General features: G+C 39.8%; 1 long non-coding RNA gene across 1 annotated transcript; it reads left to right on the plus strand.

Moving 5' to 3' along the window:
* Positions 1-3,019: 3,019 nt before the first annotated feature.
* On the plus strand, positions 3,020-14,391 carry LOC140942400 (uncharacterized). The gene is made up of 3 exons (XR_012166541.1): positions 3,020-3,084; positions 4,488-4,628; positions 14,022-14,391. It is a non-coding gene; the product is annotated as an uncharacterized lncRNA (long non-coding RNA).
* The last annotated feature ends 1,751 nt before the right edge of the window (positions 14,392-16,142 follow it).

Genomic DNA, 16,142 nt, shown 5'->3' on the forward strand with positions numbered 1-16,142 from the left:
CAATTCCCCGCGGGCCGCCCCGTAGGTCACATACTGAAGTGGGAGAAGACTGCTGGCCAACTCGCTCGAGTTTAACTTTGCCTAAATGATATTTAGCCACATTGAACGAGACAAGTTAGATAACTATGAAATCACAATTAAAGTGGAGGAGCAAGGAAAGAGAGGCAGGTGGAAGGCTATTAAAGTGTGAGAATACAAAACAAGAAATGTGGAATTTATAGAGTCAATGGAGGGAAAGAATACAAAGCTTCAAGACTAGGAGGTTTAGAACGTGTTCATGGAGGAGAAAAAGTGATAATTCGCACGAGAGAGAGTAAAGAAGAAAAACCGATCTGTTCAATTATCACGCGAGCTTATGAGCCGTGTTTGGCCTGTCAGACGCTCATCTCGAACTGAATCGATCGTTGTTTCGGTCAGCATTCATGAAATAGTGTACACAGTCTCTCAAGAGACAATCCACAGATTCCAACAAATCCATTGTCAGGGAGCCAACAACCACCACTACTGTGAAGGCAATGAATAAGAACCAAACCTTGCTCGAAATTGCAGCTATGCTTAATTCAAACTGAAGTTACTTTTCAGCTCCATCGCACATGAAGGAGTTTTTTGCTGAACGGTATAATTTGGTGCCTCTTATACAACAACTTTCTGTGACCCCATATACACATGCTTGTTTGAAACCCGTATATATGGGCTTTTTTGTGCGCATATATCGTTTGTAAGAAAAATTAATGGTCATATACTTGGGAATAAAACCCGACAAAGCAGGAAAGAACGCAAGTATACGTGGCAAAAAAATGCATCATGTATATCGTGAAGCAGGAATGATTGCAAGTATACATCGGAAAAAACCACACATATATCGTGTCCTAATTTGGAAACAAATCGCCGACCATAGTGAACAAGCCATCCTAAACTTCGAGTTCGGAAACTGACTAGCAACAAATTTGGCATGTTCTGGTTGTTCAGAGGAAGCAAATCGATTGAAAATCAATGAAGATTTTGTACAATCCCATTGGTCAGCTTGGAAGAAGAAATAATTGATATAGATTTTCCGCAATTCTATTGGGGGGCTTTGCCATTGTTCGTACAATGAAACCGCATTTTTTTACTGTAGTCTGCCACAGGCATCCCACAGAAAAAGTCATTGGTTACTTTTCAAGTTCAACTATTAGTGCTATTTAAATGATGGAAGATGCCGTTCAAACATTTTTTAGATGTTGACGCAAAGTGTCACCCTAGCCATGCGAGTGAATGCAAATGCAAACTGCTATTGTATAATTTGCATAGTTCAGGAATTTCTTGCAAGAATCAAATGCTGAGTTTTTATAGAGTAGAGAGATGTTTTGATCTGAGAGAAGTTAGAAGATTGCTCAAAACTTGAAGGAAGGTTGTAGATTCTCACAGCAATTGAGTATCAGGAGTAGAGAGCAAATTACTTGAAACAAAAACCCTTTATAATCATTTGTAAACAAAGGCTGTTCCGGTTTGATGAGTCTTTCAGGAATTGAGAATCGAGAATCAAGAATCAACAATCAAGAATCGAGTCTTGATTCTCGATTCTTGCGAGGATCGAGAATCGAGTGTCAACTTACTTTTGAACGGTACTGCAGGTTGACTGGTATTACTAGGATGACTGGGATAACTAGAATGACTAGGATTACTGGGATGACTGAGATGAATTGGACGAATAGGATTACTGGGACAACACGGATGACTACTAAGGATGACTTAGATGACTAAGATGACTGGCATGAATTGACCCATTGGTAATATTATATTAAAATTCATACTTGGCTGCAAGGTTTGCGGGGATAAAACAAAAGAAATCATCTTGAGGCTCAACAATGAATGATACATTTCTTTTGTTTTATTGCCCCAAGCCTTGGAGCCAAGTATGAATTTTAATATGGCGAAAATGGTCTATTGGATGGCTAGGATGACTGTGAGGAACAGGGTGCAAAGAAAGTCATTTTTACAGCTTGCCATTCGGGCAAGCTGAAGCTAACATTTACTAGCCCAAATATCATTTCAACTAGCCCAAAAAACATTTTGATGAGCTGATTGATTTCACAGTTCTTCTGTAATTTGAATTCCTCAAAAAAATTCACTTGCCCATCGGGCAAGTTAATAACAGAATTCACTAGCCCGATAACAAAATCCACTAGCCCCAGGCTATCGGACACTACTTTCTTTGCATGCTGGAGGAATGGGATTACTAGGAATGACTGGGATGACTGTGATGAATGGGATTACTGTGGTGACAAGGATGACTGAGATGCAGTAGATGAAGTAGGGTACAATTCTGCAAATGTAGAGCGCTTTTGTTAGTGTAAAACAATAAATGTTAAACAAGATAGTGGCTTGTTGGTGTGATAAATGACAACCAATAAATTTATGATTTTTACAATTTCATGTACAGTTTAATAATGTTTCAGCTTAGAATGTAAGCTCTCCTTTAATCAAGAAACCTGAAAAAGATTTGGGCTTTAAGGATGTGGGGAGTGGGATTTGGAAAATTGTGCACCCCTCTTTCTACAAAAATCCTTGCTATGCTCCTGTGTTTTATTGCTGATGTGTATTGATGTTTATTATCATACTTGAGATGAGAGTTAATTCTCTAGCGTAGAGTTAATGGTTTAAAAACAAGAATTGTTTGGGTATGGTCTTTAGGCATTAAGCAGATATTATATGTGATATCCAAACACCTATAAGTAGGTTTAAGAAATGAGTGATGGCTAAGTTTTTTAAGCTATGGTGCCGTTGAATGGAACGTTATCCCACTTAAGTCCTTACAATATTATTTCAAAACATTTTCAAGCTCATTTACTGTCAAAGTGTTCCCAAAAAATCTAAATTGTTGATCTTCTCCATCTAGGAAAGGTTACTATACTTTATTCAGTGTTTTTATATGGATTGCAAGGAGTGCTGCGATTTTTAACAAGAATTGACAGATTCATATTGTCACCAATTTATGTGCTGATAAAAATGGTTTGTTTACATGTATTTTTTCAGGCAGAAAAAGAGAACAAAGGAGGCATTACCTGGTCAGAGGTTAATAGAAATGGACTGCATTCTTTGGAGGTGAGTTTGTATTAATTAGAGGACAACAGCATCATATTCTGGGAATTACAACTCAGTGGTTTGGTTTGTATGCTGTCTTTATTTATTACTTAACAATTAATGAATGAGGCTGAGTATCTTATGAAGAATAACTATGGAGATTGAGGAGGGTTTTATCCATCGAGGCCATAGGCAGAGGCGGATAACACCCTCTGAGATCTCCGTAATTCTTCATATGATACAAAAGCTGAATTCAATAATTGTTTTATTATTCATTCAAAATAATTCCTAGTTTAAAAATAAAGCTAAACCATGCTTACTTCCATCGATGTTAAGTTCGCCTTCGATAGTGCACGTTTAGGGTTGTTCAGCTCCGCAAATTAATATTCTCTAAATAGCAGATGTCGCCCTTAGAGTTGTGTTCTTGCTGTTCTTGCCATGTTTTTAGCTCTAATTTCGCCTAGTTCTTACTGTTGAAATGAGTGAAATGTCCGCCATTTTTTGTTTTCACAACCAAAACAACTCAACCTGGTCCTGAGGTCTTCTTGGTTAACGGTGCCTTAACCTGCAAGAACGCTGCATTTTTGAAGTCATTTCCTTGTTAAACACAAAATTCTTCCAAATTTGGTCATCAGTAACTGGTTATGGGGAATTTTGCATGTGCTTTAAGCCAATCAGAATCGGAGATTTGAATGAATAATGATAATAGTTACCCTACTTCATTACAGAGACTTGTTGTTACCCTCTGTCAGTGACCAGCGCGGGAGATCACTGAGGGCCCTTTGCATTTGTCAGAACCGACTGACCAGACCACTCCCGTCCCAATGAGAATTTCACTTTTAATCAAAACAACTAAGTCAGACATATCCTAAATAGTATGCATGAAGGAATGGTTTTTCTGCTAAAACTCTTGGTAAGAGCCTATTTCATTGTCAAAATGACCAGTCTGGCCATGGTCTAGCAGGGCAGTTCTGACTTTTGGAAAGTACCTTGAGTGTGGGCTTTATAGCTGGTTCAGGGTTTTTCTATGATGATGAAGTGGACATTTGCGTTGGTTTTAACCACCCAGCTGTTGTTGTACAGCCATTTTTTATAAGTAACTGCTTATCTTATTTACTTAAAAAATTAATGTTTCTTGAGATAGTCTTCACAAGCCAATGTAAAGCGGTTGTCAGATCACAAATTTTAAAATTACTTAAGTATAGAAAGTTAATATTGCAGGCAAATGTTTTTGCTAAAATCTTCAATGAATTTTGAAAAGAATCAGCAAGAGTTCATTTTTATTTTTTTATTTATTTATTCTGGTAGGAGACATTTTTGCAGAAAAATGGACGTTCGTATATATGTAGAGAGACTAATTCTTCCTTTCTACCTGACAGTCAAATTTACCTCTATAATTTCTTTCATCTCTTGCCATTTAACAGAACCCCTCCCATTTCATGATGTTCTGGAAGATTCTTTGCCCATCACAAGTTGGATATCAAACACATTTCTTCAATTAAAGGGATGACATCTCAAGAAGCAGAAGGATCGTGGTCCCCCGTTGGTGATTTCAGGCATTTCAGGTATCAGTTTTTTCATTTTTTTTAAAACTTTCTTAACTGCTATAAAGCTACTGCATTTTGTTTAGAATTTTTTCAGAGGTACACACAATTTTCCAAATCCCACTGACTCCCCCCATTAAAGTATCAAATCTTTTTCAGGCTCCTTCATTAAATATGTGGTTATCCCACTCATCCTACTTATCCAACTTATTCCAGTCATCCTCTTCATCCTAGTTATCCAAGCCAACCCAATCGTCCTAGTCAACCCAGTAGTCCCAGTCGTCCCAGTCATTTCCGTCATCAAAGTCACTTCTGTCATCCCAGTGACCCTAGCCACTCCAGTTATCCCAGTCATCCTAGTCTTCCTAGTCAATCTAGTCTCACCTGTCATCCTAGTTATCCCAGTCAACCCAGTCATCCTAGTCCTCCTTGCATCTTAGTCATTCTAGTTATCCCACCCATCCCAGTCGTCATAGTCAACGAAGTCACCACTGTCATGTCCGTTACCCTATTCCTTGGATTAGCCTATGTCTAGCCACACCCTCTGTCCATCCTCCTTTGTCGGGGAGGGGGGGGGGTGGCTACATGTAGGCTAATCCGAGTCAACCCATTCATCCCTGTCATCTCAGTCTCTGTAGTCATCGTAGTTATCCCTGTCATCTCAGATATTCCATTCTTCCCAACCACCCCAGTCATCCTAGTTATCCTAATAGGCCATTTGCACTAAGAGGCATGTGACGTCGTTTTTTGAAATGAAACTTACATGATTTTGCCTTCGAAAAACGATTAGTGGGTCATATCTTAAACAAAATAACAGTGATTTGGTTTTTCAAACCCGCACCATTTTCTTAAAATGAATCAGTTTGTAAATGGTCACGTGACCAAAATGTGATTTTTTAAAATTATGAATTACCTCTCTCTGAACACAAATTTTGCACTTAACCCATTCGCTCCGTAACCGCCCGTGCGTTTTTCAGTTTTAACGGTCAAGGACAACTTTCTTTGCTAACTTGTGTAGAGTGAAGAGATCTTTCAAACCATACCAGAATGAGCGCAATTCAGTCAAGGACACTGGAGAAAGAAGAAAAAAACCATGTGACATTGACCTGAAAATCTCCATGAAAATCTCCATTGCCCACCTACCTTTCCTTTCACCTAATCCTAAGATCCTAAAAGCTTTCCTAAAAACACTTCCCACCAAAGTGAAGCCTACTAAATGCCCAGCAAGAGAAAAAAAAAATGAGGCAAGAAAAGCGAAAAAAGAAGGGAGGAGAAAAAGCGAAAAGTAAAAGTCAAGACTGCTGTGTCACTTTTAAACCTAAAAACTATCTCGAAATTTTGCTTTCTGCGCATGCCCGAACTTTGCAAGCTGATGTTTTGCGTCTGGATCAGAAGGCCGCCAAGTGTACGACCTGTAAACCGGTTTGTGGTAAATTTTAGCCCTTTATAGCACGACAGTGACCAGAAAACCACTTGACTAGCTTCAAAACGTGTTTTTCCGCAAAATCTCCAGGAGCAAATGGGTTAAACTTCAAGGAAAATGTTGAAAAGATGATGTGATAACGTTTACAGCACATCTGAGCGTAACTATGAAACGTTGAACAAGATATAAGCAAAAAGTAGTTTTGGCCGCCATGTTGGAGGGCAAAAGCATGCCCTCCAACATGGCGGCCAATACAAATCATACTACTTTGCTGAAAAATCACAGTGCCATAAAATATCTCCCTTAAGTGCTTTTCCTCTCAAATTTCGGGTGTAAGATAATTTTTGTGTGCTCTAACAATTTTTGGCATCAGCAAGATTCCAACTCATTGTTTAAAGGAAGCATTGGTCACGTGACCTCTTAGTGCAAGTGGCCTATCGACTCAGTCATCCTAGTTCCCCCAGTCATCCCAGTCACCCTAGTCATCCTAATCATCCCTGTCATTCTAGATATCTCTGTCATCACAGTTACCCCAGTCACCCCAGTCATCTCTGTTATCTCATCACCCCATTCATCCTAGTCACCCTAGTTACTCTGCTTCTCCTTTTCATCATAACCATCCTGTTACCCCTGTTATCACGCTAAAAGAAGTCATCCTATTCATCCTAGTCACACCAGTTGTCCTTGTTTTCCTAGTCATGCCAGTCATCCTAGTAATCCCAATTGTCCTAGTCGTCTTAGTCATCCAAGCCATCCAAGTCATCTCATTAATAGTCATCCCAGTCATCCTGGCCATGTCAGTTATCCCAGTAACCCCAGACATCCAAGTCATCCTAGTATCCCACTCATTCCATTCATCTTAGTCGCCCCAGTGATCCCAGTGATCGTAGTCATTCCCTTCATCCTTGTCATCCTATTCATCTCAGTCATACATGACACCCTCATCATCTCAGTTGTCTCATCATCCTTGTCATCCCAGTTTTTCTTGTTATCCCTGTCATCATAGTCATCTCTGTCACTCCAGTTATCCCCAGTCAACCCAGTCCTCCTAGTCATCCCAGTAATCCCAGCCATCCCAGTTATCCCAGCATCCCAGTCCGTCTAGTTACTTCATTCATCCAAATAACCCTAGTCATCCCAGTCACCCTAGTCAACCTTAGAGTTTGCAGACACCTTGAAAGTCCTTGAATTTTAAAAATTAATAAAAATTCATGGCCTTGGAAGTTCTTGAAAAATGAAGTCAGTGCTGAAAAGTCCTTGAATTTTAGTGTGACCACTATGTTAAACTGGGAAATGAAGAAAGAAAGTATATAAGCCCAAGATCATAACATTTAGGCAGACTAAAAACACATACTTTAAGTTACTTAATCAAGAACTAAGCTATGTGCTTGGCATGTCGGTGAAATTTTCACTTGCACAGATGACAAGTATGAATACTGGAGAGACTGTAGAGGGTGAGAGAACAGGACATCCCTTATATGACTTGGGAATGGAAAAATGCTTTGAGAGGGAAAAAAAAGTATGCTAGAATGTTTTCAAAAGAACGTATGGTCAAGAACTTCGAACTCAAGAGGAAGTACTGAAATCTAGCCACACAGAAGTGTCAAAAAGCAATCAGAACATATTGGTACAAAATGATGGAAGAACATAAAGACAGACCAGACAAGTTTTTTGATACTTTCAAACCTTTCATTAGTAACAAAGGTAAGGGATCTACAGCAATACATCTAAAAACTAAGGAAAACAACAACAAAAAGAATCAAAGTGAAGTCGCAGAAACGTTGGCCAGATACTTTACCAATGCAGCATTAAATATTGGAGGAGATCACATCAGCCGTCTGACTGAGGAAGATCATAGCGAGAATGACAGTGTAAAGAGTATACAAGAGGCCTACGAAGAAAACTGTTTTGATTTGAAATTACTCTCCCCAAATGAAGTGCAATATGGGCACTTGAAAACATCAATCCTAAGAAATCTAGTGGCTGGGATTCTGCGGTCTCACCAAAGCTTCTTAAGAATGCGGCTAATGGAACAGCAATATGGCTAACCAACCTTTATAATCATTATATAGAGAAGAGTGAAAGGCCGGTATTGTGGAAAATGGGTGAATGGTCACCATTTGTTAAGGGAGCGGACAGAAAAGATGCAAAAAACTATCACCCTGTTACTTCACTTATAGCAGTCAACAAGATATTCGAGCAGTTATTAAGTCATCAGATAACATGCCACTATGATAAAACCCTGTACTTGAAAATGACAGTGCACAGAAAGTCACACAGCTGTGAGATGGCCTTGCTTGGACTGATAGAGGACTGGAAACAGGTTGTCGACTCAAAACAACTTGTTTATGTTCTATCTATTGATATGAGTAAGGCCTTTCACTGTTTGAGTCACTCTGACAATAAAGAAGTTGGAGGCTTATGGCTTTGGAAGTGGATCTCTCGATTTGATACAATCATTTTTCGAAAACAGACATAACGGTAAAACTGGGTGAAATTACAAGCGATTGGAAACCTATGAAACACGGATGTCCACAAGGATCATCCTTTGGGCCCTTGCTCTGGAACATGTTCCAGAATGATTTACCATTACATGTTGAAAATGAAAATATAACTTATGCAGATGACCACCAATTGCAGGTGAAGGGAACAAATCACGAAATAGTTAGACAGCAACTGAAAACAAGCAGCAAGCAAGTTCTGACATGATAACTTTTTATCAGCTAACCCAGAGAAGTTCCAATTCCTAAATGTATCAACCCAAGAAAAATCAATGGAGATATGAGTGATGCAATGTTAAGCCTGGATGGCCTACCCATTGACTAATCAGAGGACATAAAACTACAAGGAGTCCACATCCATGGAGACCTCGATTTCAAGAAGCATAATTATAAGTGAGCTATATGTAACTGTATGAAGACCTAAAACGTCAGTATTATCTCTCATTAATTTAAGAAATTTAATACCATATAAGGCTAAGCTTTTATTTTACCCCACCTAACATATTACCACCTAATGTGGCATTTTTGTAAGTCGTCAGACAAAAGGAAGGTGAAACGAATACAAGAACGGGCATTGAGAGCCATATATAAATCCCACTCAGATATGAATGAAGAACTCTTAGAGAGAGCTAACCTTAACACGTTGTATAATAGACGTCTTCAAGACATCGTAGTACTGATGTATAGAGTCAATTATGGTCTTGTGCTAGATAATGTTTCCAACTTATTCGTCTGTACGGATTCTGAGCATTCATTCCAAAATAATGACTTTGTCATACCACATTTCAGCATCATTTGCTGTGGAAAACATTCAATCAGATATATAGGTCCCTTCTTATGGTCTAACGGGAGCAAGGGTGGCGCAGTGGTGAGAGCACTCGCCTCCCACCAATGTGGCCCGGGTTCGAATCCTGGCGTCGACGCCATATGTGGGTTGAGTTTGTTGTTGTTTCTCTCCTTTGCTCCGAGAGGTTTTTCTCTGGGTACTCCGGTTTTCCCCTCTCCTTAAAAACCAACACTTCCAAATTCCAATTCGATCTGGAACGCACGGACACGTCTCAACGAGTTCTTATGAACTCCTTAGTGATCCGTGGGTAAACAAATTACAATTTACAATTTTACAATGACAGGCTTCTAGCTTAGCCAGTTTTAGGAACAAAATTAGAAAATTGAACTTTTCAGAGTACATTTCTAATAATAGAAACTGTTCTTAAACTCTGCAGTGAATAGACAACAATTTATTTTTTATTATCATTTATTATTTTTATTTGTTTACTTTATCATTAAGTATCACAGTATTGTAATTGCCTACTTTCCGTTGCATTTTATTGAGGATGTAGATTTTATTGTAAATACTCATTTTTAGCATTTTCTTTAAGTATGTATAGTCTATTTAGTGTCCCCAATTAATCCCTTGGGGCTAAATACTCTGACACTTAAATAAAGGTTTAAAAAAGGTGCTAGCTTTATCTGACCAAGATTCTCTAGTGCCTAAAAGGAGCAAACACCAAAAGACCTTCAGGATACAAATTAAAATTGTAGTCATGTTGTGGAAGAACTAAAAAAGACATAGACTCAAGGCTCTGATTGGAATCCTTGAAAAGGACGAACCCAGCAACCTTGTCATCCCGGTCATTCTAGCTATCCCTATCACCCCAGTCATCCCAGTGAACCCTGTCATCCCAGTCATCTTCTTGCGCTAGTATTCTAATCATCCCAGTCATCCTGGTTATCTCAGTTATCCCAGTAACCCTAGTCATTTGAGTCATTCTAGTATCCCACTCATTCCAGTCATCTCAGTCGTCTCAGTCACCCCAGTTACGCCAGTCATCCCAGTCACCCTATTCATCCTAGTCATACCAAACACCGTACCAGGGCTGTGAATAAGGGCCGGTAGCCGGCCAAAACCGCTGGCTAGTTAGCCATCCTTAGCCGGCTACTTTCATCTCCTTCTACCATAACTTCTAACACAGAATAAACACTATTGAATAAAATTGTAAAGCATCTGTTTCCCAGTTTTGAATGACATTGAACACATATTCTAACAGGTTTAGACCTGTGAAACATTTGAACCATGCGATGTCTTGGAACACCAGGGACATTTTGACAGCATTATTCCCAGTCTTGCATGTATTCTGACGAAAGATCATGGCGTCTGCAGTGGGAAACACCTCTTGAAAAGCCCTGGAAATGCCATTTCCAAGAGTCTAATTATCAAAATGTCCCTAGATGCCTCGGCCCTCAAGAACTTGTGCCTTTGGTGCGAGTTCCAGAGCCGCCTACTATTCATTATCAGCCTGCTACTTTAAAACTTTTTGACAGCCCTGTAACACCTTAGTCATCTCAGTTATCTCATCACTGTAGTCATCCTAGTCACCCCAGTTCTTCTACTCATCCTTTTCGACACAGTCATCCCAGTCACCCCTGTCAACATAGTCATCCCAGTTATCCTAGTCATTCCAGTAATACTCGTCACCCTATTGATCCTAGTCATGCAAATCATTCCAGCCATCCTAGTCATCCCACTTATCGTAATCATCCCTGTCACCCCTGTCATCCCAGTCATCCTGTCATCTTAGTTAGTCTAGTCATCCCAGTCATCCTGGTTATCTCAGTTATCCCAGTAACCCTAGTTGTCTGAGTCATCCTAGTATCCCACTTACTCCAGTCACCCAGGAGGCTCAGTAAAGGACAGAATTGGCCTTAGTCATCCCAGTCATGCTCAGTCACCCTAGTTATCCCCGCAACCATCCCAGTAATCCTATTCATCCCAGTCATACCAGACACCCTCTATCCTGGTCACCTCAATTCTTCTACTCATCCTTTTCATCACATTCATCCCAGTCACCCCTGTCAACATAGTCATCCAAGTTATACTAGTCATCCTATTGATCCTACTCATGCAAGTCATTCCAGCCTTCCTAGTCTTTCCACTTATCTCAATCATCCCGGTTACCCTAGTCAACTCAGTTATTCCAGCTATCCTTTTCATCCCAGTCATCCTAGTTATTCTCGTCATCCCAGCAGCATCAGTCATGCCAATCATCCAAGTCATCCCTAGTTATCCCAGTCATCCTAGTATCCCAGTCACGCGAGGCATCTTAGTCATCACAGTTTTTCTAGTTATCCCTGTCATCACGGTTATCCCAGTCACCCCAGTGGTTCCAGTCACCCAAGTTATCCGGATCATCCTAGTCGCTCTAGTCATCCCAGTCATCCGTATCACGCCAGTCTTCCCAGTCAACCCAGTCCTCCTAGTAATCTTAGTACTCCTAGTCATTGCAGTCATCATCTCAGCCATCCTAGTTATCGTAGTCATCACGGTCATCCCTTTCACCCTTGCCATCTTAATCATCCCAGTCATCCCAGTCACCTCAGTTGCATCAGTCATCTCATTCATCCCAGTTACTCCAGTAATCTTTTTTTAGTCAGTAATCCCAGTTATCCCAGTCTTCCCAGCCATCTAACTCATCTCATTAGAAGTCATTCTATTCATCCTGATCATGCAAGTTGTCCCAGTCATCCAAATCATCCCAGTCACCAATGTTATTCCAGTCATTTTATTGATCCTTGTCATCCCAGTCATCCTCTCATCCTAGTTATTTTAGTCATCCCAGTCATCCTGGTTATCTCAGTTATCCCAGTAACCCCAGTCATCCAAGTCATCCTAGGATCTCACCCATTCCATTCATCCTAGTCATCTTAGTGGCCCCAGTGATCCCAGGTATCCTAGTCATCTCAGTCGCCCCATTGATCCCAGTAACCCTAGTCATTCCCTTCATCCTTGTCCTTCCAGTCATCCTAGTCATCTCAGTCATACCAGACACCCTTGTCATCTCAGTTACCTTGTCATCCTAGTCATCCACAGTTTTTCTAGTTATCCCTGTCATCACAGTCATCCCAGTCACCTAGCTAAGTCATCCTAATCATCTAAGTCACTCCTATCATTCCTGTCACCCCAGTTATCTCAGTCAACCCAGTCCTCCTAGTCATCCCAGTAATCCTAGTCATCCCAGTCATCCTAGTTATCCCAGCCATCCCAGTCACTCCAGTAACTCCAGTCATCCACAATAATAACACCAGTAATCCCAGTCACCCCAGTCCACCTCGGGGTTCACATGCATCTTGAGAGTCCTTGAATGTTAAAATAAAAATTCAAGGCCTTGAAGGTCGTAGAAAATTGCAGTCGGTGCTGGAAGGTCTTTGAATTTCAGTGCTTACTTTGTTGAACCCAGATTCTTAAGTGCCCAAAAGGAGCAAACACAGAAAGACAATTGCAGTCATGTTGAGGGAACTCAAAAAGATATAAACTCAAAGCTCTGATTGGAATCCTTGAAAACTGGAAATGTGTCCTTGAAAGTCATTGAATTTTTTTTTTTTTGGTTCGAAAAAAGGTACAACCCTGCAACCTAGTCATCCCGGTCATTCTAGCTATCCCTGTCATGCCAGTCACCCCAGTCATGTTGGTTATCTCAGTTATCCCAGTAACCCTAGTCATCCAAGTCATCCAAGACATCCTAGTATCCCACTCATTCCTGTCACCCTAGTAATCTCAGTCATCCTATCAATCCCAGTCATACCAGACACCTTAGTCTTCTCAGTTATCTCATCACTGTAGTCATCCTGGTCACCCCAGTTCTTGTACTCATCCTCTTCATCACATTCATCCCAGTCACCCTTGTCAAAATAGTCATCCCAGTTATCCTAGTCATCCTATTGATCCTAGTCATGCAAGTCATTCCAGCCATCCTAGTCATCCCACTTATCCCAATCATCCCAATCATGCCAGTCACCCTAGTCATCCCTCATCTAAGTTATTCTACCTATTCTTTTCATCCCAGTCACCTGTGTCATCCTAGTTATTCTAGTCATCCCAGTCATCCTAGTTATCTCAGTTATCCCACTAACCATGGTCATGCAAGTCATCCTAGTATCCCACTTATTTCATTCATCCTAGTCATCACAGTTTTTCTAGTTATCCCAGTCAACCCCGTCCTCCTAGTCATCCCAGTCATCCCAGCCATTCTAGTTATCCTAGTCATCACAGTCATCCCATTCACCCTTGCCATCCTAATCATCCTAGACACCCCAGTTACCCACACATCCCAGTAATAATAATAAGTTAGTATCATTTGTCATTCCAGTCACCTCCGTCATTTTAGTCACCTCATTCATCCTAGTTACTTTAGTCATCGTAGTCACCCCAGTTATCAAAGTCATTCAAGTCACCCTAGTTACCTCATTAGTCATCGTAGTCATTCTAGTCAGTCTTGTAGTCTTTCTTAGGGATGCACATGTGCACCATGTGTTCAGGTAGCTACACCCCTCCTATGAAGCCATTTACATTTGTGACTCAGTCTTATATAGACATTGAATTATTGGTACATCCCTTGCTGAACTCTGTTCGTATAAAAACCTGCAAGCCAAGAGTTAGCAATGAGTCACAAATAAGTTAACAATTGAGTGAAAATGAATTCTTTTTTTTCTCAGGCTGAAAAGAAGAGCAGATTTGGCAAACTGGTCAGCGATTCATCAATAGCTCAATACAGGAGTTCAAAAGCCAACAGTGAAGAGGCTGGTATCAAGTCAACTCTTTATTAATACCTAGTTTAGTATTTACATAATCATTTAATTTATTACTTTCAGTTACAGCAAGTACCCTGCCTCAGCACAGGTACTTGGTTTTAGAATATTTCTGACCCAGCCCGGGAGGTCATTGAATGCGGGGTACAGCTGGCCCGGGGTTTTCCTCCTAGGAGCAAGTGGACGTACAGGGAGGTTTTTCACCCAGCTGTTGTTCCACAACCCCCATTCAACAGCAATTAGGCAAATTCATTTAGTTTGGCGGTGAAAAAAAAAACAACAAAAAAAGAATATTGACTATTTCAACAAAATTAATAGGACGGCATGCATTAGTCAATACAGGTCCATCAGGTATTCCCAACAGGAGTGAATTGATTCACTTGCAATATTTTTCCTTTGAATTCTACCTGACGTTTACAGCTTTCCAAATTCAAAGAAAACCTACTTTTATTTATCCAATCAAACTTCAGTCACTGTAGGATCTTCAGCACATTTCAGCCATAGAGTAGATTGCTGAATATGTACTGAGGAATTCTGTAATTCACTGTTGGAGGGAAAACTTAAGGTATCTGTATTACAAGAATAATGATATATTGTACAGTGTGTGTGCCACCATGTTCGTACAAATAAGTGTCATTGAGAAAACTTTATCAACAGTTTCTTTATTTTTTGAGGTAAATGAATCACCATCCAGTTCAATTTAGCAACTGGATGGGGACCTATCAATTAGGCAAAGTTTTCCTAAATTAAGCAATTGTTTTTTTTTTAGATTGGATTATTTTGTTCCAAAAAAGATCATATTTAAACAAAATTTGAAATTTTAATCTCCAGGCTTATTTGTACTAACTACAAATTAAGTTAAAACACAAGATTCCTTTGAGTAGTACATCGTCATTCAATTTTACAAAGGAGATTTCCCGCTGGGAAAAAAGGGAAAAGGGTTCATTCTTTCAAGACAATAGTGAATGAAACTCTGTAGCCAAGAATAGTTATATTACTTAGTGATTACAAATGAATTTTCTTAGGAATTGGCAATTTCATCAAAGATGGGACGCAGTACAAAGAAATTGTTTAAAAAAATAATTTAAGACCAGTTTAGTCTGTAAAAGAATAGCAAAACTGAGCTGAATTAGTTTTGGTATGGGCTAAGGATTCAGGGTCCCAGTGACACATTCCCACCCAAAAATTCATAAAGTACCACCCTCGGGCCTAGTGCTTCACTGCTCAAAGGGAATCTTGCTAAAATAATAGTGATCATGATATTATAATAGTATTTAATATAAAGTTATAGTTGTTGGGTGGGTAAGGTTACATATTTTATAGATCATTACATGTAAACCTTAAAAGCTTAATTAAGCCCCTATCTGCCTTTTAAGGAGGGTTGCAGAAGTTAGAGGTGGGGCGGGGGATTATTTTTTTTATCCCAAAAGGGAAGGGAGAAATTAGAGAAGAAGTGGTCTTTTGATCAATAATCTTCCACAAACTGGCAAAATGTTCGTACATTGGTTTGATGGAAATCAGTTCCTAAAATTTCCTGCAAATGGAATGGCTTTCAAGGTAAGTTGTGGAGGATGTCATAGATGCTATGGGACATCAGGATACAAATCTAGTCTTAAAGAAATAAAGGCCGTGGTCAATGATAGGTAGGGGGTAGGATGGGGCTTATAGAGCTTTTGCCACATATACAGTTGATGACATTCTGCTGCAAGTGTAGGTGGGAGTGGCCTAGTTTTCCGTGTAATTGTCTGGGACTACGTGTCAAAATGCCTTAGCTATTCACTGACTTTCAGTTTCTTAGAACAGTGGGAAGCACAATGTTACCTGTATCTTTAGGGGCACAGGAAGCATTACAACCTTATCACGGCAAACATTATTCACAAAGGCAAGATTTTTCAACGTTGCTTTAATTTTATTCCATTTGTTAAGGTTTTCCATACACTCAATTCTTTTTTTCTATTAGAACTCTTCTTCGTTATAGGAGTTGCTGCACTTTCTGTGTCATCTTAAAACAGTGGAACTATGTTTCTT

The sequence above is a fragment of the Porites lutea genome, chromosome 6 (assembly GCF_958299795.1).
Source record: "Porites lutea chromosome 6, jaPorLute2.1, whole genome shotgun sequence".
Taxonomy (NCBI): Eukaryota; Metazoa; Cnidaria; class Anthozoa; order Scleractinia; family Poritidae; genus Porites; species Porites lutea.